Raw genomic sequence first — 26,078 nt, 5'->3', positions numbered from 1 at the left:
GTCCAATAAATATTTGTTGAATGAATTTATTAATAAGTCTGTTGTTCAGTTCAGTCTCTCAGTCGTGTCCGACTCTTCGCGACCCCATGAATCACAGCACGCCAGGACTCCCTGTCCATCACCAACTCCCGGAGTTCACTGAGACTCACGTCCATCGAGTCAGTGATGCCATCCAGCCATCTCATCCTCTGTCATCCCCTTTTCCTCCTGCCCCCAATCTCTCCCAGCATCAGAGTCTTTTCCAATGAGTCAACTCTTTGCATGAGGTGGCCAAAGTACTGTAGTTTCAGCTTCAGCAGTGCGTATTAAAGTTACAAAAGGAATGTTGCCTTTATATCAAGATGAGAATATTATTTTACTCTTCTATCTACCCATGTTTTTCAAAACTCTTTCTGTGGGTACCTTGTTAATAAAATAAAATAAGTGTATTTTAACTAATTGGACCAAAATAATCAGGAGTCAAGAACCCTCAAGGTTTTACTCATTTTTGCCAACTATTTGATTAATTAATTGTAAGCAGCCTTTACTTATTGTTTCTCCCTGTTAAAGGTTAAGATAATAATGGTTGCAGCTATAAAATGATTCATAATAAATGGAGTAACTGTAGACCAATGGTGGCAACTACCTGTGTAGTTAAACAATTAATATGTGAACCAGTTTGTATGTTTTCTTAATACAGAGGACTTTGAGAACAACTACTTTGGAAACCACTAACTTAGATCAGGGATCAACAGACTTTCTCTGTAAAGGACCAGGTATTAAGATTTGCAAGTCAGCAGACAAAACTGAGAATATCATGTAGATACTTACATAACAAGAGAGAAAACAAATTTCCACAAAATTGTTATGGATGATATTCAATATGTAGTAATAATTGAGTACGTGCATGCTCATTCCCTCAGTTATATCCAATCTTTGCAACCCCATGTACTATAGCCTGCCATTCTCCTCTGTCCAGAGATTTTCCAGGCAAGAATACTGGAGCAGGTTGCCATTTTCCTTCTCCAGGGGAATCTTCCCGACCCAGGAACTGAACCCATGTTTTCTGCATTCTTTACTACTGTCCCACCTAGGAAGCCCATAATTGAGTACAATTTTATAATATACAGATATACTAATGAAAATAATTCTTTTGGGTAAATAACATTTCACTTAATTGGGGTTCAAAATTAGTATTCCAGGTTGGGAAGATCCCCTGGAGAAGGGCATGGCAACCCACTCCAGTATTCTTGTCTAGACAGTATTCTTACATGGCAGGCTACAGTCCATGTGGTCACAAAGAGTCAGACAAGACTGAGTGACTAAGCACAGCACAGCACACATCATAATTAAATGTAAAATATTCTGATCTGTAATGATATTTTATACATTTAATGATCTTTGAAAATAGCTTTTCACACACATCAGATCAGATCAGTCGCTTAGTCGTGTCCGACTCTTTGCGACCCCATGAATTGCAGCATGCCAGGCCTCCCTGTCCATCACCAACTCCTAGAGTTCACTGAGACTCACGTCCATCGAGTCAGTGATGCCATCCAGCCATCTCATCCTCTGTCGTCCCCTTCTCCTCCTGCCCCCAATCCCTCCCAGCATCAGGGTCTTTTCCAATGAGTCAGCTCTTTGCATTGCCAAATACTAACGTATCATTCTACAAGCATATAATTTTTTATTTTTTTTAATTACACTGTTAATTTATTTTTTTAATTTTTTTATTTTTTATTTTATATTTTAACTGTACAATATTGTATTGGTTTTGCCACATATCAACATGAATCCGCCACAGGTATACATGTGTTCCCCATCCTGAACCCTCCTCCCTCTTCCCTCCCTGTACCATCCCTCTGGGTCATCCCAGTGCACCAGCCCCAAGCATCCAGTATCGTGCATCGAACCTGGACTGGCAACTCATTTCATATATAATTTTTTAAATTTTTATTGGAGGATAGTTGCTTTGCATTGTTTTTTTTTAATTTTATTTTATTTTTAAACTTTACAATATTGTATTAGTTTTGCCAAACATCGAAATGAATCCGCCACAGGTATACCCATGCTCCCCATCCTGAACCCTCCTCCCTCCCCATACCCTCCCTCTGGGTCGTCCCAGTGCACTAGCCCCAAGCATCCAGTATCGTGCATCGAACCTGGACTGGCGACTCGTTTCATACATGATATTATACATGTTTCAATGCCATTCTCCCAAATCTCCCGACCCTTCCCTCTCCCACAGAGTCCATAAGACTGATCTATACATCAGTGTCTCTTTTGCTGTCTCGTACACAGGGTTATTGTTACCATCTTTCTAAATTCCATATATATGCATTAGTATACTGTATTGGTGTTTTTCCTTCTGGCTTACTTCACTCTGTATAATAGGCTCCAGTTTCATCCACCTCATTAGAACTGATTCAAATGTATTCTTTTTAATGGCTGAGTAATACTCCGTTGTGTATATGTACCACAGCTTTCTTATCCATTCATCTGCTGATGGACATCTAGGTTGCTTCCATGTCCTGGCTATTATAAACAGTGCTGCGATGAACATTGGGGTACACGTGTCTCTTTCCCTTCTGGTTTCCTCAGTGTGTATGCCCAGCAGTGGGATTGCTGGATCATAAGGCAGTTCTATTTCCAGTTTTTTAAGGAATCTCCACACTGTTCTCCATAGTGGCTGTACTAGTTTGCATTCCCACCAACAGTGTAAGAGGGTTCCCTTTTCTCCACACCCTCTCCAGCATTTATTGCTTGTAGACTTTTGGATTTCAGCCATTCTCACTGGTGTGAAATGGTACCTCATAGTGGTTTTGATTTGCATTTCTCTGATAATGAGTGATGTTGAGCATCTTTTCATGTGTTTGTTAGCCATCTGTATGTCTTCTTTGGAAAAATGTCTATTTAGTTCTTTGGCCCATTTTTTGATTGCATCATTTATTTTTCTGGAGTTGAGCTGTAGGAGTTGCTTGTATATTTTTGAGATTAGTTTTTTGTCAGTTGCTTCATTTGCTATTATTTTCTCCCATTCTGAAGGCTGTCTTTTCACCTTGCTAATAGTTTCCTTTGTTGTGCAGAAGCTTTTAAGTTTAATTAGGTCCCATTTGTTTATTTTTGCTTTTATTTCCAATATTCTGGGAGGTGGGTCATAGAGGATCCTGCTGTGATGTATGTCAGAGAGTGTTTTGCCTATGTTCTCCTCTAGGAGTTTTATAGTTTCTGGTCTTACGTTGAGATCCTTAATCCATTTTGAGTTTATTTTTGTGTATGGTGTTAGGAAGTGTTCTAGTTTCATTCTTTTACAAGTGGTTGACCAGTTTTCCCAGCACCACTTGTTAAAGAGATTGTCTTTAATCCATTGTATATTACTGTACAACAAAGTATATATATGAATATACATGTACATATATCCCCTCTCTTTTTTCTTTCCCATTTACATCACTACAGAGCATTGAGTAGAGTTATAGATTCTCATTAGTTACCTATTTTACACACAGTATCAATAGTTTATATATGTCAATCCCAATCTCCCAGTTCATCACACCAACCTTCCCCTTTGATATCCATATGTTTATGCCCTACATCTATGTTTTTATTTCTGCTTAAATAAGATCATCTATACCAATTTCTTCAGATCTCACTTACATGTATTAATATACAATATTTGTTTTACACTTTCTGACATACCTCATCTTGTATGACAGTCTCTGATTTATCCACATCTCTACAAATGACCCAGTTGTGTTCCTATTTTATGCCTGAGTAACAGTTTTCTGGGCTCCAAAATCACTGCAGATGGTAATTGCAGCCATGAAATTAAAAGATGCTTACTCCTTGGAAGGAAAGTTATGACCAACCTAGACAGCATATTAAAAAGCAGAGACATTACTTTGTCAACAAAGGTCCATCTAATCAAGGCTATGGTTTTTCCAGTAGTCATGTATGGATGTGAGAGTTGGACTATAAAGAAAGCTGAGTGCCAGAGAATTGATGCTTTTGAACTGTGGTGTTGAGGAAGACTCTTGAGAGTCCCTTGGACTGCAAGGAGATCCAACCAGTCCATCCTAAAGGAAATCAGTCCTGGGTGTTCATTGAAAGGACTGATGTTAAAGCTGAAACTCCAATACTTTGGCCACATGATGCAAAGAGCTGACTCATTTGAAGAGACCGTGATGCTGGGAAGGATTGAGGGCAGGAGGAAAAGGGGACAACAGAGGATGAGATGGTTGGATGGCATCACTGACTCAATGGACATGGGTTTGGGTGGACTCCGGGAGTTGGTGATGGACAGGGAGGCCTGGCATGCTGCAATTCATAGGATCACAAAGAGTCAGACACGACTGAGAACTGAACTGAACTGAACTGAATATTCCAATGGTAGCTCAGCTGGAAAGAGTCCATTGGTAGCTCAGCTAGTACATTCCCTGGTACCTCAGCTGGTAAAGAATCCACCTGCAGTGCAGGAGACCCTCCGTTCGATCTCTGGATTGGAAAGATCCCCTGGAAAAGGAATAGGCTACCCATTCCAGTATTCATGGGCTTCCCTGGTGACTCAAGACAGTAAAGAATCCGCCTGCACTGTGGGAGACCTGGGCTTAATCCCTGGGTTGGGAAGGTCCCCTGGAGAAGGGCATGGCAACCCACTCCAATATTCTTGCCTGGAGAATCTCCATGGACAGAAGAGCCTGGTGGGCTGCAGTCTTGGGGGTCACAAAGAGTCGGACACCGAGCGACTAAGCACTAAGCAATATCCCTTTGTACATATGTGCCATATCTTCTTTATCCATTCCTCTCTTGGTGGACATTTAGGTTTCTTCCATGTCCTGGCTATTGTAAATAGTGCTGCAATGAACATTGGGGTGCATGGGTCTTTTTGAATTATGGTTTTCTCCAAATATATGCACAGTAGTGGAATTGCTAGGTCACATGGTAGTTCTGTTTTTGGTGTTTTAAGGAACTTCCATACTAGTCTCCATAGTGGCTGTGTCAATTTACATTTCCACCAACATTGCAGGAGGCTTCCCTTTTCTCCATACCCTCTCCAGCATGTATTGTTTATAGATTTTGTGATGATAGCCATTCTAACCAGTGTGAGTTGACGACTCTTTGTAGTTTTGATTTGCATTTCTTTAATAATTAGTGATGTTGAGCATCTTTTCATGTGTTTGTTAGCTATCTGTATGTCTTCTTTGGAGAAATGTCTATTTAGACCTTGTACCCATGTTTTGACTATGTTGTTTGTTTTTTTATATTGAGCTGAATGAGTTGCTTGTGTATTTTGGAGATTAATCCCTTGTGAGTTTCTTCATTTGCAAATGTTCTCTCCCATTCTAAGGGTTGTCTTTTTGTCTTGTTTATGGTTCCTTTTGCGGTGCAAACTCTTTTCAGTATACCTAGATCACATTTGTTTATTTTTGTTTTTATTTTCATTACTGTAGGAGGTGGGTCAAAAAAGGTTTTGCTGTAATTTATGTCAAAGGGTGTTCTGCCTGTTTTCCTCTAAGAGTTTTATAGTGTCTGGCCCTACATCAGGTCTTTAATCCATTTTATTTTTGTGTATGGTGTTAAGAAGTGTTCTAATTTCATTCTTGTACATGTAACTCTCCCATTTCCCCAGCACCACTTATTGAAGAAGCTGTCTTTTATCCCTTGTATGTTCTATCCTCCTTTGTCATAGATTAGGGGACCGTAGCTGTGTGGGTTTATCTCTGGGCTTTCTATCTTGTTCCGCTGGTCTATATTTCTGTTTTCTGCCAGTACCATATTGTCTTGATGACTGCAGCCATGTAGTATAGTCTGAAGTCAGCACGCCTGATTTCTCCAGCTCCATTTTTCTTTCTCAAGACTGCTTTAGCTTTTGAGGGTTATGTTTCCATACAAACTGTAAAATTTTCTGTTCTAGTTCTGTGAAAAATGCCATTGGTAATTTGATAGGGATTGCATTGAATTTGTATATTCCTTTGCATAATATAGTCATTTTCACAACACTGATTCTTCAAACCCAAGAACATGGTATATCTCTACATCTGTTAGTGTCATGGTTGATATCTTTCATCAATATCTTATAGTTTTCTACATAGAGGACTTTTGCTTCCTTAGGTAGGTTTATTCCTAGGTATTTTATTCATTGGTTGCAGTGATAAGTGGGATTGTTTCCTTAATTTGTCTTTCTGATCTTTTGTTGCTAGTGTATAGAAATGCAAGATATTTCTGTGTATTAGTTTTGTATCCTGTAACTTTAATCACTCGTAGTTCTCTGGTGTTATCTTTAGGATTTTCTATTTATAGTCATTTATCATGTCATCTACAAACAGTGGTAGTTTTACTTCTTCTTTTCCAATTTTGATTCCTTCTCTTTCTTTTTCTTCTGTGATTGCCATGGCTATGTCTTCCAAGAATGTGTTGAATAATAGTGGTGAGTAGAGATCCTTGTCTTGTTCCAGATCTTAGAGAAAATGCTTTCAATTTTTCACCATTGAGAATAATGTTTGCTGTAGGTTTGTCATATATGGCCTTTATTATGTTGAAATAGGTTCCTTTTCACTTTCTGGAGAGTTTTTATCATAAATGGGTGTTGAATTTTCCCAAAAGCTTTTTTTGCATCTGTTGAGATGATCATATGGTTTTCATTCTTCAATTTGTTGATGGTGATGTGTATCACATTGATTTGTATACATTGAAGAATCCTTATATCCCTGGGATAAATCATACCCTTGATCATGATTGATGATCCTCTTAATGTGTTGTTGGATTCGATTTACTAGTATTCTGTTGAAGATTTTACATCTGTGTTCATCAGTGATACTGCTCTATAATTTCCTTTTTCTGTGATATCTTTGCATGATTTTAATATTATGGTGATGGTAGCCTTGTCCAATGAGTTTGGGAATATTCCACCCTCTGCAATGTTTTAAAAGAGTTTGAGAAAAATACGTGTTAGCTCTTCTCTAAATGGTAGAATATTCGCCTATGAAGCTATCTCATCCTAAACTTTCATTTGTTTGAAGATTTTTAATCACAGATTCAATTTCTTTACTTGGATTGGTCTGTTCATATATTCTGTTTCTTCCTGGTTCAGTGTTCGGAGACTGTACCTTTCTAAGAATTTGTCCATTTCTCCCAGTTTGTGCTTTTCATTGACATATAGTTGCTTGAAGAAGTCTCAGGATCCTTTACATTTTTGCATTGTCAGTTGTACCGTCTCCTTATTCATGTCTTAGTTCAGTTTAGTTGCTCAGTCGTGTCTGACTCTTTGTGGCCCCATGAATTTCCTATTTGGAACCAGTCTGTTGTTCCATGTCCAGTTCTAACTGCTGCTTCCTGACCTGCATACAAATTTCTCAAGAGGCAGGTCAGGTGGTCTGGTATTCCCATCTCTTTCAGAATTTTCCACAGTTTATTGTGATCCACACAGTCAAAGGCTTTGGCATAGTCAATAAAGCAGAAATAGATGTTTTTCTGGAACTCTCTTGCCTTTTTGATGACCCAGTAGATATTGGCAATTTGATCTCTGGTTCCTCTGCCTTTTCTAAAACCAGCTTGAACATCTGGAAGTTCACAGTTCATGTATTGCTGAAGCCTGGCTTGGAGAATTTTGAGCATTACTTTACTAGCGTGTGAGATGAGTGCAATTGTGCGGTACTTTGAACATTCTTTGGCATTGCCTTTCTTTGGAATTGGAATGAAAACTGACCTTTTCCAGTCCTGTGGCCACTGCTGAGTTTTCCAAATTTGCCGGCATATTGAGTGCAGCACTTTCACAGCATCATCTTTCAGGATTTGAAATAGCTCAACTGGAATTCCATCACCTCCACTAGCTTTGTTCGTAGTGATGCTTTCTAAGGCCCACTTGACTTCACATTCCAGGATGTCTGGCTCTAGATGAGTGATCACACCATCGTGATTATCTTGGTCATGAAGATCTTTTTTGTACAGTTCTTCTGTGTATTCTTGCCACCTCTTCTTAATATCTTCTGCTTCTGTTAGGTCCCTACCATTTCTGTCCTTTATTGAGCCCATCTTTGCATGAAATGTTCCCTTGGTATCTCTGACTTTCTTGAAGAGATCTCTAGTCTTTCCCATTCTGTTGTTTTCCTCTATTTCTTTGCATTGATTGCTGAAGAAGGCTTTCTTATCTCTTCTTGCTATTCTTTGGAACTCTGCATCCCGATGCTTATATCTTTCATTTTCTCCTTTGCTTTTTGCTTCTCTTCTTTTCACAGCTATTTGTAAGGCCTCCCCAGACAGCCATTTTGCTTTTTCGCATTTTTTTCCTTGGGGATGGTCTTAATCCCTGTCTCCTGTACAGTGTTACGAACCTCCGTCCATAGTTTATCAGGCACTCTATCTATCAGATCTAGGCCCTTAAATCTATTTCTCGCTTCCAGTGTATAATCATAAGGGGTTTGATTTAGGTCATACCTGAATGGTCTAGTGGTTTTCCCTACTTTCTTCAATTTAAGTCTGAATTTGGCAATAAGGAGTTCATGATCTGAGCCACAGTCAGCTCCTGGTCTTGTTTTTGCTGACTGTATAGAGCTTCTCCATCTTTGGCTGCAAAGGATATAATCAATCTGATTTCGGTGTTGACCATCTGGTGTTGTCCATGTGTAGAGTCTTCTCTTGTGTTGTTGGAAGAGGGTGTTTGCTATGACCAGTGTGTTCTCTTGGCAAAACTCTATTAGCCTTTTGAGAACTCTTCCTTTTTCCCTTGATGAGTCTGGTTAAAGGTTTTTGTATTGTATCTTCTCAAATAAACAACTTTTAGTTTCATTGATCTGTGCTATTGTTTTCTTTATGTCATTTATTTCTACTCTGATCTTTATGATTTCTTTCCTTCTAACTTTGGGTTTTTTTTTTGTTGTTGTTCTTTTTCTAGTTGCTTTAGGTGTAAGGTTAGGTTGTTTATTTGAGATTTTTCTAGTTTCTTGCAATAGGATTGTATTGCTATAAACTTCCTTCTTAGAAAGTAAGTTACTATATAGCACAGGGAACCCAGCCTGGCACTCTGTGATGAGCCAAAGGGGTGGGATGGGGGGAGAAGAGGAAGGCTCAACAGGGAGGGGGGAAAATGTATAATTATAGCTAATTCTGTTGTTGTACAGTAGAAACCAACACAACTTTGAAAGCAATTTCCCTCCAATTTTAAAAAAAAAAAAAATATATATATATATATATATATATAAGTTTCTTCTTAGAACTGCTTTTGCTGAATCCCATAGGTGTTGGGTCATCATGTTTTTGTTGTCATTTGTTACTAGGTAATTTTTTATTCTTGGGGATGGTTTTGATCACACCACTTCCTGTACAATGTTATGAACCTCTGTCCATAATTCTTCAGGCACTCTGTCCAGATCTAATCCTTTAAATCTATTTGTCACTTCCACTGTATAATTGTAAAGTATTTGATTTAGGTCATACCTGAATGGTTAGTGGTTTTCCCTACTTTCTTCAACTTAAATCAGAATTTGGCAATAAGTTCATGATTTGAAGCATAGTCAGCTCCTGGTCTCATTTTTGCTGACTGTATAGAGCTTCTCTGTCTTCAACTGCAAAGAATATAATCAGTCTGATTTTAACATTGACCATCAATGTCATTTGACATTGATGTCTATGTGTAGAGTTGTCTCTTATGTTGGTGGAAGAGAGTGTTAGCTATGACCTGTTCATTCTCTTGGCAAAACTCTATTAGCGTTTGCCGTGCTTCATTTTGTACTCCAAGGCCAAACCTGCCTGTTAGTATATAAGTATCTCTTGACTTCCTACTTTTGCATTCCAGTCACCTATGATGAAAAGTAAATCATTTTTTGGTGTTCATTCTAGAAGGTCTTGTAGGTCCTCATAGAACCATTCAAATGCTTCAGCTTCTTCAGCATTAGTGGTTGGAGCATGGACTTGGATTACTGTGATACTGAATTGTTTGCCTTGGAAATGAACAAAGATCATTCTGTCATTATTGAGACTGCACCCAAGTACTGCATTTCGTAGGGTTTCCCTGATAGCTCAGGTGGTAAAGAATTCACTACAATGCAGGAGACCCTGGTTCAATTCCTAGGTTGGGAAGATTCCCTGGAGAAGGGATGGGCTACCCACTTCAGTATTTTTGGGTTTCCCTTGTGGCTCAGCTGGTAAAGAATCTGCCTGCAATGAGGAAAACCTGGGTTCAATCCCTTGGTTGGGAGATCCCCTGGAGAATGGAATGGCTACCCACTCCAGTATTTTGGTGGAGAATTCCATCGACAGTATAGTCCATAGGATCACAAAGAGTTAGACACGACTGAGCAAGTTTCACTTTCACTGCATTTCAGACTCTTTTGTGACTATGAGGGCTGCTGTATTTCTGCTAAGGGATTCTTGCCAACAGTAGTAGATATAATGGACATCTGAATTAAATTTGCCCATTCCAGTCCAGTCTAGTTCATTGATTCCAAAAATGCCGAAGTTCACTCTCCCCATCTCCTGTTTGACCCTTCCCTGTTTACCTTGATTCGTGGACCTAACATTCCAGGTTCCTATGCAATATTGTTCTTTCATCATTGGACTTCACTTCCGTCACCAGTCACATCCACAACTGGGCGTTGTTTTCGCTTTGGCTCAGCCTCTTCATTCTTTCCTGAACTATTTCTCCACTCTTCTCTAGTAGCATATTCGGCACTTACTCACCTGAGGAGTTCATCTTTCAGTGTCATATCTTTTTGCCTTTTCATACTGTTCATGAGGTTCTCAAGGCAAGAATACTGGAGTGGTTTACCATTCCCTTCTCTAATGGACCACGTTTTGTCAGAACTCTCCACCATGACCCGTCCATCTTGTGTGGCCCTAAATGGCATGGCTATAGTTTCATTGGGTAGACAAGGCTGTGATCCATGTGGTCAGTTTGGTTAGTTTTCTGTGATTGTGGTTTTCATTCTGTCTTCCCTCTGAAGGGTAAGAATAAGAGACTTGTGGAAGCTTCCTGATGGGAGGGACTGGCTGTGGGGGAATCTGGGTCTGACTTGGATGGGCAAGGCCATGCTCAGTAAATCTTTAATCCAATTTCCTGCTGATGGGTGGAGCTGTGTTCCCTCCCTGTTGGCCTGTGTTTGGTAGGGGTAATGTTGGTAATGGTAACCTCCTTCAAAAGGGCTTATGCCAGCACACCGCTCCCATAACTGTTGTATTCAGTGCCGCTGACCCATGGCAGGCCATTGTCAAACCACACCTCTGCCAGAGACTCCTGGACACTCACAAGCATGTCTGGCTCAGTCTCTTGTGGGGTCACTCCTCCTTTCAACTTGGATCCTGGTGTGTACAAGGTTTTGTTTGTGCCCTCCAAGGGTCTATTTCCCCAGTCCTGTGGAAGTTCTGTAATCAAATCCCACTGGCCTTCAAAGTCAAATTCCCTGGGGTTCTCAGTCCCTTTACCAGATCCCCAGGTTTGGAAATCTGTTGTGGGCCCTAGAACTTATGCAATAGTACAAGAACTTTTTTGGTATAAATGTTCTCCAGTTTGTGGCATCCATCACTTCATGGCAAATAGATGGGGAAATAATGGAAACAGTGTCAGACTTTATTTTTGGGGGCTCCAAAATCACTGCAGATGGTGACTGCAGCCATGAAATTAAAAGACGCTTGCTCCTTGGATGAAAAGCTATGACAGACCTAGACAGCATATTAAAAAGCAAAGACATTACTTTGCCAACAAAGGTCTGTCTAGTCAAAGCTATGGTTTTTCCAGTAGTCGTGTATGGATATGAGAGATGGACTATAAAGAAAGCTGAGCACCAAAGAACTGATGCTTCTGAACTGTGGTGCTGGAGAAGACTTTGAGAGTCCCTTGGATAGCAAGGAGATCAAGCCAGTCAATCCTAAAGGAAATCAACCCTGAGTATTCATTGGAAGGACTGTTGCTGAAGCTGAAACTCCAATATTTGGCTGCCTGATGTGAAGAACTGACTCATTGGAAAAGACCCTGATCTTGGGCAAAACTGAAGGCAGGAGGAGTAGGGGACGACAGAAGACGAGATGGTTGGATGGTATCACCAACTCAATGGACATGAGTTTGAGCAAGCTCTGGGAAATGGAGAAGGAGAGGGAAACCTGGCATGCTGCAGTCCATGGAGTCGCAAAGAGTTGGACACGACTGAGTGACTGAACTGAACTGATATTTTAACTTCCTCTTTGATTTCTTCAGTGATCTCTTCAGTTGCATATTGTCTAGCCTCCATATGTTTGTGTTTTTTGAAGTTTTTTTGTGTGTGTATGATTTCTAATGTTATAGCATCATGCTTGGATATGCTATGAAGTTTCAATTACAATTTCAGATATGCTTTGGTTTTTTTTAATTTATTGAGGCTTGATTTGTGACCCAAGATTGATCTGTCCTGGAGAATATTTCATGTTCACTTGAGAACAAAATATATTCTGCTGCTTTTAGCCAGAATGTCCTGTAACTATCATTTAAGTCTATCTAGTCTAATGTGTCCTTTAAGGCTTGTGTTTCCTTAATAATTTCCTGTCTGAATGATCTATCCATTGGTGTCTGGGGAGTGTTAAGTCCCCCACTATTAGTGTGTTACTGTTGATTTCCCTCTCTTATGGATGTTAGCATTTGCCTTATGTATTGAAGGGCTCCTACGGTAGGTGCATTAAATATTTATAATTATTATATTTTCTTCTTGGATTAATCCCTATCATTATGTAGTGTCCCTTCCTTGTCTCTTGTGACAGTCTTTATTTTAGTCTATTTTATGTGACATGAGTATTGCTACTTCACCTTTGTTTTGATTTCCATTTGCATGGAATATCTTTTTCCATCCCCTAACTTTTCAGGCTATATTTCTCCCTATATCTGAAGTGTGTCTCCTGTGGGCAGCATATATATGGATCTTGTTTTGTATCCATTCAGCCTGTCTTTATCTTTTCATCAGAGCATTTAATCCATTTACATTTAAAGTATTTATATGTATATTCCTATTACCACTTTCTTAGTTGTTTTGAATTTGTTTTTGTAGGTTTTTTCCTTCTCTGTGCTTCCTGCCTAGAGAAGTTCTTTTAACATTTATAACAAAGCTGGTCTGGTGACAATGAATTCTCTTAGCTTTTACTTGTCTGTAAATCTTTTGATTTCTCCATCAAATCTGAGCCTTCCTGGGTAGAGTAATCTTATAGGTTTTCCCTTCTATCACTTTAAATATATCCTATCTGGCCAGCAGAGTTCCTGTTAGAAAATCAGCTGATAATCTTATGGACATTCCCCTATATGCTTTTTTAATTAATTTATTTTAATTGGAAGCTAATTACTTTACAATATTATAGTGGTTTTTGCCATACATTGACATGAATCAGCTGTGGGTGTACATGTGTCCCCCATCCTGAACCCCCCTCCCACCTCCCTCCCATCTCATCTCTCAGGGTCATCCAAGTGCACTGGCCCTGAGCACCCTGTCTCATACATTGAATCTGGACTGGCGATCTGTTTCACATGTGATCATATACATGTTTCAATGCTATTCTCTCAAATTATTCCACCCTCGCCTTGCTGCTTTTAATAATTTTTTGTATTTAAATTTTTCAGTTTGATTAATATGTGTTTCAGCTTATTTCTCCCTGTGTTTATCTTATATGGAACTCTCTGCTTCTTGGACTTGACTATTTCCTTTCTCATGTTAGGGAAGTTTTTTACTATAATCTCTTCAAATATTTTCTCAGACCCTTTCTCTTTCTCTTCTTCTGGGACCCATATAATTCAAATGTTGGTGTGTTTAATGTTGTCCCAGAGGTCTCTGAGATTGTGCTCAATTCTTTTCATTCTTTTTTCTTTATTCTACTTCACAGCAGTTATTTCCACCATTTTATTTCTAGCTCACTTATCCATTCTTCTCTCAGTTATTCTGCTATTGATTCCCCCTAGTGTATTTTTAATTTCAGTTATTGTGATGTTCATCATTGCTTGTTTGTTCTTTAGTGTTTCTAGGTCCTTGTTAAACATTTCTTGTATTTTCTCCATTCTATTTCCCAGATTTTGAATCATCTTTACTATCATTACTCTGAATTATTTTTCAGGTAGATTGCCTATTTCCTTTTCACTTGTGGGTTTTTACCGTGCTCCTTCCTCTGTAACATATTTCTCTGTCTTCTCGTTGTTTAACTTAGAGTGTTCGAGATTTCCTTTTTACAGGCTACAGGGTCATAGTTCCTCTTGCTTCTGATGTCTTCCCTAGTGGGAGAGGTTGGTTGTTCCAAGGGTTTGTGTAGGCTTCCTGCTGGGAGGGACTGGTGCCTGTGCTCTGGTGGGTAGTGCTGAGTCTTTTCCCTCTGATGGGCAGAGTCACATCAGGTGGTGTGTTTGGGGATTTCTGTGAGCTTAGTACAACTTTAGGCAGTCTGTCTGCTGATGGGTGGGGCTGTGTTCCTTTCTTGCTGCTTGTTTGGTACTAAGTGTCCAGCACTGGAGCATGTATCCAGTTGGGTGGAGCTAGGTCATGGTATCAAGAAAGATAGTTTATCCAAGGTTATTCAGCTAAGTAGCAGCTCCAGAATCTGAAATCAGCTCTGACTATAGAAACCATATTCTTTCCAAGACACCACGTTGCTGATGGATGGTATCAGGTAAGCTGCATTCCCAGGATGCAACACTGACCTAGCCAGTTGCCAGCTCCTGGAGCAAATGCTGTCTTAATCTATTTTGAGTTAATTTCTGTATATGGTATGGTCCAGTTACATTTTTGCATGTTGCTGTCCAGTTTTCCCAACATGACTTACTAAAGAAACTGTCCTTTCCTCATTGTATGTTCTTGGCTCCTTTGTCCTAAATTAATTGAGCATAAGTATACACGTCTATTTCTGGACTGTCTATTCTGTTCCATTGATCTGTATATCTGTTTTTATGCCAGTATCATTTTATTTTGATTACTATAGCTCTATAATGTAGTGTGGATCACAATAAACTGTGGAAAATTCTGAAAGAGAAGGGAATACCAGACAACCTGATCTGCCTCTTGAGAAACCTACATGCAGGTCAGGAAGCAACAGTTAGAACTGGACATGGAACAACAGACCAGTTCCAAATAGGAAAAGGAGTACATCGAGGCTATATATTGTCACCCTGCTTATTTAACTTATATGCAGAGTACATCATGAGAAACGCTGGGCTGGAGGAAGCACAAGCTGGAATCAAGATTTCTGGGAGAAATATCAGTAACCTCAGATACACAGATGACACCACCCTTATGGCAGAAAGTGAAGAAGAACGAAAGAGTCTCTTGATGAAAGTGAAAGAGGAGAGTGAAAAAGTTGACTTAAAGCTCAACATTCAGAAAACTAAGATCATGGCATTCGGTCCCATCACTTCATGGCAAATAGATGGAGAAACAGTGGAAACAGTGGCTGACTTTATTTTGGGGGGCTCCAAAATCACTGCAGATGGTGATTGCAGCCATGGAATTAAAAGACACTTACTCCTTGGAAGGAAAGTTATGACCAACCTAGACAGCATATTAAAAAGCACAGACATTACTTTGTCAGCAAAGGTCCATCTAGTCAAGACTATGATTTTTCCAGTGGTCATGTATGGATGTGAGAGTTGGACTGTGAAGAAAGCTGAGCACCGAATAATTGATGCTTTTGAACTGTGGTGTTGGAGAAGACTCTTGAGAGTCCCTTGGACTGCAAGGAGATCCAACCAGTCCATCCTAAAGGAAATCAGTCCTGGGTGTTCATTGGAAGGGCTGATGTTGAAGCTGAAACTCCAGTACTTTGGCCACCTGATGCAAAGAGCTGACTCATTTGAAAAGCCCCTAATGCTGGGAAAGATTGAGGGCAGGAGGAGAAGGGGACGACAGAGAATGAGATGGCTGAATGGCATCACCGACTCAATGGACATGGGTTTGGGTGGACTCTGGGAGTTGGTGATAGACAGGGAGGCCTGGAGTGTGGCAGTTGATGGCGTCGCAAAGAGTCGGACATGACTGAGCGAATGAACTGAACTGAACTGATAATGTAGTTTGAAATTAGGAAGCATGAAGCCTCCTGCTTTGTTGTTCCTTCTCAAGATTGATTTGTCTATTTTAGGGTCTTTTGTCATTCCATACAAATTTTAGAATTGATCTATTACTGTGAAAACCACAATTGGAATTTTGATAGGGACTGCATTGAGTCTATAGACTGTTTTGAATAGTATGGAGATTTTAGCAATAGTAACTCTGCCAATCCATGAGCATGGACTATCTTTCCATTTATTTGTGTCTTCTTCAATTTTTTTTTCATCAGTGCTTTCTTAGTTTTCAGTGTACTGGTCTTTCACTTTCTTGATGAAATTTGTTTTTAGGTATTTTATTCTTCTTGGTGCAGTTATAAATGGGATTATTTTCTTAATTTAACTTTCTGATAGCTTGTTATTAGTGTATAGAAACACAGCAGATGTATATTGGTTTTATATCCTGCAAATTGACTGAATTCATTTGTTATTTCTAAAGGTTTTTTGATGGAGTCTTTAAAGTTTTCTGTATATATTATTATTATGTAATCTACAAATAGTGGCATTTTTACTTTTTCTTTTCCAGTTTGGACATCTTTCATTTTTTTCCTGCCTACTTGGTTTGGCTAGGCCTTCCAATATCATGTTGAAGAATAATGATGAGAGTGGGCATCCTTGTCTTGTTTCTAATCTTAGAGGAAAATCTTTTTGGCTTTTGACCATTGAGTATGATATCTGTCATATTAATATATGACCTTTGTTATGTTGGGGTACATTTCCTCTATTCCCACTCTGTTGAGGATTTTAATCATATTAATAAATGGATGGATTTTTTCAAGTGCTTTTTTTAATCTATTGATATGATCAAAGAAAAATCATATAATTTTTTTCTTCTGTTTTGTTAATACGGTGTATCACATTGATTGATTAGTGGAATATGAATCATCCTTGTATACCTTTAATAAGTCCAACTTGATTATGGCATTGATTTTTTTAATATATTGTTGAATTGAATTTGATGATTTCTTTGAGAATTTTTACCTATATGTTCATCAGAGATGTTGGCCTGTAATTTTCTTTGCTTGTGGTTTCCTTGACTGGTTTCGGTATCAGAGTAATTATGGCTTTGGCAAATGAGTTTAGAAGTGTTCCCTCATTTCCTACCTTTTGGAAGAGTTTGAGAGTATTGGTATTAATTCTTATTTAAAGTTTTGATAGAATTCACCAATGAAGCTGTCAGGTCCTGGACTTTTATTTATAGGGAGTTATTAAATTACTTATTCAGTATCCCTACCAATAATCAGCGTATTCAGATTTTCTGTTCATATTCAGCCTTGGAAGTTTGCATGTTTCTAAGAATTTATCCATTTGTCCTAGGTTTTCCAATTTGTTGGCATGTAATTGTTCATAATAGTCTCTTAATGATCCTGTATATTTCTGTGATGTCAGTTGCATCTCTTTCATTTCTGATTTTTTTTTTTTTTTACTTTAGTTCTCTCTCTCTTGTTGAGTCTGGCTAAAGGTTTATCAACTTTGTTTATTTTTTCAAAGAACCAGCTCTTATTTTCCTTGATCTCTTCTAGTGTCTTTTAGTCTCCATTTAATTTACTGCTCCTCTTAGCTCTGAAGTGAGTCTCTTGTAGGCGGCATGTAGGTGGGTCTTGTTTTTTATTCCGTCAATCCCTCTCTGTCTTTTGATGGAAGAATTTAGTCCACTTACCTTTAAAGTAATTGTTAATAGGTATGTTATTGCCATTTCTATTGTTTCTGGCTGCTTTGTGGTTCCTCTGTTCGTTTCTTCTCCTGCTGTCTTCCTTTGTGGTTTGATGACTTTCAGGTTCCTTTCTCTGTCATTATCTTTTGTGTATCTACTTTAGGTTTTTGCTTGTTGGTTACCACAAGGCTTACACATAACAACTTGTATTTATAACAATGTTTATGTTGATACCAGTGTTTGAACACTTAGGAAAGCTCTACTTATTTATTCTCTACTCACCCAACATTTTGTTTTTTGATATCATATTTTGTGTCTTTTTTTATCTTGTGAATCCCTTGCTTAAATATTGTAGCTAAAGTTATTTTTACTATTTTTGTCTTTTGACCTTTTCATTAATAATTCATTCACTACCATTACCATCAGGCTTCCCTGGTGGCTCAGAGGTTAAAGCATCTGCCTGGAATGCAGGAGATCAGGGTTCAATCCCTGAGTCGGGAAGATCCCCTGGAGAAGGAAATGGCAACCCACTCCAGTATTCTTGCCTGGAGAATCCCATGGCGGGAGGAGCCTGGTAGGCTGCAGTCCATGGGGTCACAAAGAGTCGGACACGACTGAGCAACTTCACTTTCACTTTCACCATTACCATATATTTGCCTTTACCAGTGAGATTTATGCTTTTATATATTTTGTTACTGGAGCCTGGTAGGCTGCAGTCCATGGGGTCGCTAAGAGTCGGACACGACTGAGCGACTTCACTTTCACCTTTCATTTTCATGCATTGGAGAAAGAAATGGCAACCCACTCCAGTGTTCTTGCCTGGAGAATCCCAGGGATGGCGGAGCCTGGTGGGCTGCCATCTATGGGGTCGCACAAAGTCGGACACGACTGAAGCGACTTAGCAGCAGCAGCAGTAGCACCCTTTCTGTTCAGCTTAAAAAGATACCTTCGATATCTCTTCTGAGAATGGTTTAGGTTTAATGGTGAGGAACTCTTTTATCTTTTGCTTGCTAGAAACCTCTATCTTCTTCAATTCTGAATGATAACTTTGGTAGGTGAAGTATTCTTGGTTGGAAATTTTTATCTTTTAGCACTTGGAATATATTGTGCTATTTCCTTCTGATCTTTAAAATTTCTGCTAAAAAATCTACTGATAGTCTTATAGGATTTCTTTGTACATAAAAAGTTGTTTTTCTCTTGCAGTTTTAAGATCTCTCCTTGTCTTTACCTTTTGACATTTTAATATAATGTGTCTTGGTATAGATCTCTGGGTTCATCTTATTTGGAACTGTCTGGGCTTCCTAGATTTGAATGTCTGTTTCTTTCCCCAGCTTAGGACAGTTTTCAGCCATTATTTTTTCAAATAAGTTTTCTTTCCCTTTTTATTTTTTTCTGAGACCTCTATAATGTGATGGTTAATGCACTTGATGTTGTCCCATAAGTCCTTTAATCTGTCTTCACCATTTTGCATTCTTTTTTTCTTTTTGCTGCTCTGATTGGGTGAGTTTCTCTGCCATGTCTCAAGTTCTCTGATCCTTTCTTCTACTTCATCAAATCTGCTTTTGACACCCACTGGTTATTTTTCAGTTCAGTTATTGTATTCTTCAGCTCTGTGACTTCTGTTTGGAACTTTCTTGTATTTTCTATCTTTAAGTTCTCACTGTGTTTATCCATTCTTCTCCGAAGTTTAGTGAGCATCTTTATGATCATTTATTGAACCTTTTACCAGGTACATTATTTATCTCCAGTTCATTAATTTTTTTCTGATGTTTTATCTTGTCCTTTCTTTTGGAACATATTTCTGTTTCTTTGTTTTGCTTGATTCCGTCCTGGTTTCTATGCACTGGGTGACAGAGCCACCTCTTCCGCTTGAACTGCTGGCTTTGTGTAAGAGACGAACCTTTTTCATTCAACCCTGTCCTGGCTCTTGGTTTTCTCTCAACTGTTTGTAATTATCCAAGAAGCCTATCTTACATTTAATAGCTCTCAGTACTTAAGGAAGTGCCAAGATCAGTCAGTGTCCCAAAGGGGAGAGGTCAGTCAGCACCTTGATTCAGGCTGATTGGAAACCAAGTCCTCAGGCAGCAGCTTTTCAAGAATGCAAATTATGCAGTTCTATAGGACTGCAAGGATAAGCCCTGCTGGCCCCCAGAGCCAGGCTATCTGGAGGTGGCCCCTGGCAGCAGTCACAGAAATTGCATCTCCAGGTGGGTTTATAAGCTCCTTCTTGGGAGTCACTAGTGAACTGTAGTCACACAGGAGGAAGTGCAAAGATGGTGTCCCCTGGCTGCATCTTTGAGAGCACCTGCTTACCATCTAGGTGTGTGCCAGACCTGTTGCTTATCCCCAGGGCTGAAGTTCCTAGACAAGCAGATAGCCTCTTTTACAAAAAAAGTGGGCGTGTGTTTCACACACTGTGTGATGCCCTGGAAATGGTAGTCTTCCAAGAACTGTCTCTATAATTGTTACAGTCCTGTGGGACCCAGGAATGCAAGCCCCCGTGACCAGGTCCTTCCCGGGTGGCAGCTGTAAGAACCATGTCACCAAATGTAAAAACCAGAGCACCAGAGTTGTGTGTAGAATCTCCTCTCCAGAAGATAAAAGCACTCTGGAGTACAGCAGAGCTCAAAAATGGTAGCTACTGGCTGACATGGGACAGATGGGGAGTACAAAAGATGGCATTCACTGAAAAAAAAAGGGAAAAGGAAAAGAAGGGAAAGAAAAAGAGAAAATAGGGGGAGAGGAAAAATAAAAAGATGATACCCAACAGAAGTGCAGGGGGTTGGGGAAGGAAGATGGTGCTGCTGACTTTAGCAAGACAGAGAGAGAATAGGAAGATATTGTCCACCAGCGTCTGTCCAAGGGAGTAACCAAGCAGGTACCAGTGCTTTAATTAGTAAATGAATCTCTTTCATATGACATCTGGATGCTTTGCAAATGGCTGCTTCTGCACTGAGCTCTGGGTTTGGTGAGCCTAGGCATAAACCCTTTAAGAACCCTTCCTTGGTTCCACAAAGCCCCATATGTCTCATGGACATGAGCCTTGTTGGTCTTCAAAGTGAGATGCTTTGGGGGTTTATCTCTCAGACACTGGATCTTAAAAGTTAGGGTGAGGTATGAACCCTTCACTCCTTCTGGAGAAGCTCTGGGTTTTGAGTTCCCTCCAGACTGGAGGTTGTTGTATTGGGGGTGGAGTTTGTAATGAGATTGTGTTTCAGCCTTTTCGACCCACTAGGATGTGGTTTCCCTCTCATTTGCCCAATGTAACAGGGTCTCTTTACCAATATGCAGATTATTTTCAGAAGAAGTTGTTCCATGTATAGTTTTAGATAAACTGTATCCATGGGAGAGGGTGAGTGCAAGAGCTTCCTACATATCCATCTTGCTAAAATTTCTTATTAAAAGTTTTTTGTTGTGGTCATTATTTAATAATCAATAAGCACAAACTTTTAAGAATTACAATTTTTAATATTCAGTTTGTTCATTTAAGCATGAAAAGACTCTTAACTTGACTCTTGCTGGGATTGTTGAGGAAAGTTGTATGTTCATGAATTTTATTTGCTCTATATTTACATCATCATAATATTTTTTATAACAATTGCATGTTTTTTCATCAGCCTTTGACATTTAGAAAGTAAGAGCTATGCATTAAAACCTCTGCAAGAAAGTAAACTTTAATGAAATTTTTTTCCGCTCAGTCCCAAAGGGAACATGAACTCTAAAATTGACTGTGGTATATAATAAAAGGCAAGAGTGCAGCTGAAAGCATTTATAATAAAGTACAAGACTCAATTTCTACTTTGTCCTCTGTCTATACTCATTGGATAGCTGAGTTTATAACTTTATGATAGAACATTCTTCCTAAGAAGTGTGTGAAACCGAAAAGATAAAATAAATCTAATAGTTTTCAAAATAGTGAAACCATATTAAATGTGAGGAAACTAGACTGAGTATAACTGCTGCTACTGCTAAGTCACTTCAGTCGTGTCCAACTTTGTGCGACCCCATAGACGGCAGCCCACCAGGCTCCTCTGTCCCTGGGATTCTCCAGGCAAGAACACTGGAGGGGGTTGCCATTTCCTCCTCCAATGCATGAAAGTGAAAAGTGAAAATGAAGTCGCTTAGTTGTGTCCAACTCTTAGCAACCCCATGGACTGCAGCCTACCAGGCTCCTCCGTCCATGGGATTTTCCAGGCAAGAGTACTGGAGTGGGGTGCCATTGCCTTCTCCACTCAACATATATAAACATACATATTAAACAAACATTTGCACAGATTGACATTACTGCCACAAAGGAACCCCTTTCTGAATTTAAGAATGGGTTCAGTTTCCTAAACTATTGATCAGTCAGTTCAGTCACTCAGTCATGTCCGACTCTTTGCAACCCCATGGACTGCAGCACACCAGGCTTCCCTCTCCATCACCAATTCCCGGAGTTTGCTCAAACTCATGTCCATCGAGTCAGTGATGCCTCCAACCATCTCATTCTCTGTCATCCTTCTCCTCCTGCCTTCAGTCTTTCCCAGCATCAGGGTCTTTTCCAGTGAGTTGGCTCTTTGCATCAGGTAGCCAAAGTATTGGAGCTTCAGTTGCAGCATGAGTCCTTCCAATGAATATTCAGGACCGATTTCCTTTCCGATTGACTGGCTTGATCTCCTTGCAGTCCAAGGGACTCTCAAGAGTTTCTCCAACACCACAGTTCAAAAGCATCAATTCTTTGACACTCAACTTTCTTTATAGGCCAACACTCACGACCATACATGACTACAGGAAAAACCATAGCTTTGACTAGATGGACCTTTGTCAGCAAATTAATGTCTGTGCTTTTTAATATGCTGTCTAGGTTGGTCATAGCTTTTCTTCCAAGGAGCAAACGTCTTTTAATTTCATGGCTGCCTTCACCATCTGCAGTGATTTTGGAGCCAAAGAAAATAAAGTATGTCACTGTTTCCATTGTTTCCCCATCTGTTTGCCATGAAGTGATGGGACCAGATTCCATAATCTTAGTTTTTTGAATGCTAAGTTTTAAGCCAGCTTTTTCACTCTCCTCTTTCACTTTCATCAAGAGGCTCTTTAGTTCCTCTTCATTTTCTGCCATAAGGGTGGTGTTATCTGCATATCTGAGGTTATTGATATTTCTCCTGGCAATCTTAATTCCAGCTTGTACTTCATCCCGCCTGGCATTTCGCATGATGTACTCTGCATATAAGTTAAATAAGCAGAGTGACAATATACAGCTTTAACGTACTCCTTTCCCAATTTGGAACCAGTCCACTGTTCCATATCCAGTTCTAACTTTTGCTTCTTGACCTGCATACAGATTTCTCAGGAGGCAGGTCAGGTTTTCTAGTATTCCCATCCCTTGAAGAATTTTCCACAGTTTGTTGTGATCCACCACAGTCAAAGGCTTTGGCCTAGTCAGTAAAGCAGAAGTAGTTGTTTTTCTGGAGTACTCTTGCTTTTTCTATGGTCCAATGGATATTGGCAATTTGATCTCTGGTTCTTCTGCCTTTTCATTCCAATCCCAAAGAAGGGCAGTGCCAAAGAATGTTCAAACTACTACACAATTGCATTCATCTCACATGCTAGCAAAGTAATGTTCAAAATTCTCCAAGCCAGGCTTCAACTGTACGTGAACCATGAAATTCCAGATGTTCAAGCAGGATTTAGAAAACGCAGAGGAAACTACTGGTATTATGTATAAAATAGATAACTAATGAGAACATATTGTATCGCACAGGGAACTCTACTTAATGCATTGTGGTGACCCAAATGGAAGGAAGTCCAGAAGGGAGAGGATGTATATGCATGACTGATTCTTTTTGCTGTATGGTAGAAACTGACACAGAGAAGGCAATGGCACCCCACTCCAGTAATCTTGCCTGGAAAATCCCATGGACGGAGGAGCCTGGTAGGCTGCAGTCCATGGGGTCGCTAAGAGTCGGACAAGACTGAGTGACTTCACTTTCACTTTTCACTTGCATGCATTGGAGAAGGAAATGGCAACCCACTCCAGTGTTCTTGCCTGGAGAATCCAGGGATGGGGGAGCCTGGTGAGATGCCATCTGTGGGGTTGCACAGAGTCGGACACGACTGAAGCGACTTAGCAGCAGCAGCAGAAACTGACAGGCAAGAATACTGGAGTGAGTAGCCATTCCCTTCTTCAGGGGATCTTCCTAACCCTGGGATCAAACCCAGGTCTCCTGCATTTCAGGCAGATTCTTTACCATCTGAGCCACCAGGGAAACCCAGAAACTAACACAACATTGTAAAGTAACTATATGGCAATAGAAATTAAAAATAAACAAATAAAGGGCTTCCAGTTCAAGATGATGGAGTGAAAGGACATGTGCTCATCTCCTCCTGCAAGATGACCAAAACTGAAACTAGCTATTGGACAACCATCAACAGGAAGACACTGAAACCCACTCCAAGAAAGATACCCCATGTCCCAAGCCAAAGAAGAAGCTACAGCAAGATGGTAGGAGGAGCACAATCATGATAAAATCAAATCACCTTCCCACCGGGTGGGTGACTCACAAACCAGAGAACAGTAATACCAAAGAAGTTCTCCCACTGTTGTGAAGGTTCTGAACCCCACGTCAGGCTTCCCAACCTAGGTATCTGACAAAGGGACTGGGAATCACCAGGGAATCTGACCTTGAAGGCGGGCAGGACTTGATTATAGGACTTGCATGGGACTGAGGAAAACAGACTCCAGTCTTGGAGGGCACAAACAAAATCTTGTGTGCACCGAGACCCAGAGGAAAGGAGCCGTGAGCCCACAGGGAAGTAAACCAAAAGTACCTACTAGTGGTGGAGGGCCTCCTGTGGAGGCGTGGGTCCGCAGAAACTCACCACAGACACGGGGGCTCTGGCAGAAGCAAGCCAGGAAGGTCCCTCTTGGCGTAAACCCTCTTGGAGTTCACCATTAACCCGGCCATAGAGCCAGGAGACCCCAGGGCTGAGTCACCTCAGGTCAAACAGCTACCAACTACCTATGAGGGAGTGCAGCCCCACCCATCAGCAGATAATTGGATTAAAGCTATACTGAGCAAGTCCCTGCCCACCAGAGCAAGACCCAGTTTTTCCCATTGCCAGTCCCTCCCACCAGGAAGCTTACACAAGCCTCTTAGCCTCATCCATCAGAGGGCAGACAGTTCTTCAAGAAGAACCATAGTCTCACAGTGGCTAAAACAAAACCGTATTACAGAGAGTTCATCACAATGAGAAAGCAGAAAGTTATGTCCCAGATGAAAGGACAAGATAGAACCCCAGAAAAACTTCCCTAGCATGGGAAAGGAAATAGTCAACCAAGTCCAGGAAGCACAGAAAATCCCAGACAGGATAAACCCAAGGAGGAGCACACCAAGACACATAGTAATCAAACAAACAAAAATTAAAGACAAAGATAAAATATTAAAAGCAACAAGGGAAAAATGACAAATAACATACAAGGGAGCTCCCATCAGGCTGTCAGCTGATTTCTCAACAGAAAGTCTACAAGCCAGGAGGGAATGGCAGGATATGTCTAAAGTGGTGAAAGGAAGAACCTATAACCAAGAATACTCTGCCCAGCGAAACTGTCCTTCAGATTTGATGGAGAAATCAAAAGCTTTCCAGCAATCAAAAGTTAAGAGAACTCAGCACCACCAAACCAGTTTTACAACAAATGCTAAAGGAAATTCTCTAGGCAGAAGATACAAGATGTTTAGAGCTCCCACTATTCAGTTTTTTCCTTTCTGGGATTTCCTTCTTATGGGAGTTCCCTTTATGTTACTTGCCATTTTTTGCTTGTTGCTTTTAATATTTTATCTTTGTCTTTAATTTTTTTCAGCTATTATCTCTTCAGATATTTTCTCAGGTCCTTTCTGTCTCTCTTACCCTTTATAGTTGTTACTTGTGTGTTTGTTTTAAGGGCCAGAGGTACATGCAGCAGGAAGATCCTAAAGGAACCTCAAAGAGCCATTTAAGTATCAAATTCTGTGTAAATCCATCAATTTTCATGTTAAAGTTAGATACAGATGACATCAGCAATGCTTTAGAACTATGATCTCACAAAATCGTGTTTCAGTGTTGACCTTTCTTACTTTTGCCTGTTTTGTTCACATTGTCTTTTATCGCCCGAATGTCTCCTCAGTTCAGTTACTGTCCAAGAATGACTTATTGAGTACTTACCAGATACAAGTCATGAAATTAGATCCTCTACCTACTGAGATCATGTTCACTCAAAATTCACATCAAATGCGGAAGCCTCCAAGATCAGTCTTGCGCTCGTAATGTGTAGATGTGTGCGTGCTAAGTTGCTTCAGTCCATGTCTGACTCTGTGCAACCCTAAAGACTGTAGCCTGCCAGGCTCCTCTGTCCATAGACTTTTCCAGGCAAGAATACTGCAGTGGGTTGCCATTTCCTGCTCCAGG

General features: G+C 40.0%; 1 protein-coding gene across 9 annotated transcripts in view; it reads left to right on the top strand.

Moving 5' to 3' along the window:
• ARHGAP20 (Rho GTPase activating protein 20) overlaps nucleotides 1–26,078 on the top strand; it is a 218,335-nt gene that overhangs the window by 171,683 nt on the left and 20,574 nt on the right. The window lies entirely within an intron of this gene.

Source organism: Bos grunniens, chromosome 15 (genome assembly GCF_055505025.1).
Source record: "Bos grunniens cultivar Pamir isolate PY7600 chromosome 15, Bosgru_T2T1.0, whole genome shotgun sequence".
NCBI lineage: Eukaryota > Metazoa > Chordata > Mammalia > Artiodactyla > Bovidae > Bos > Bos grunniens.
The sequence above is the reverse complement of the archived record's forward strand: the minus strand, read 5'-3'. Positions and strand labels throughout refer to the sequence as shown.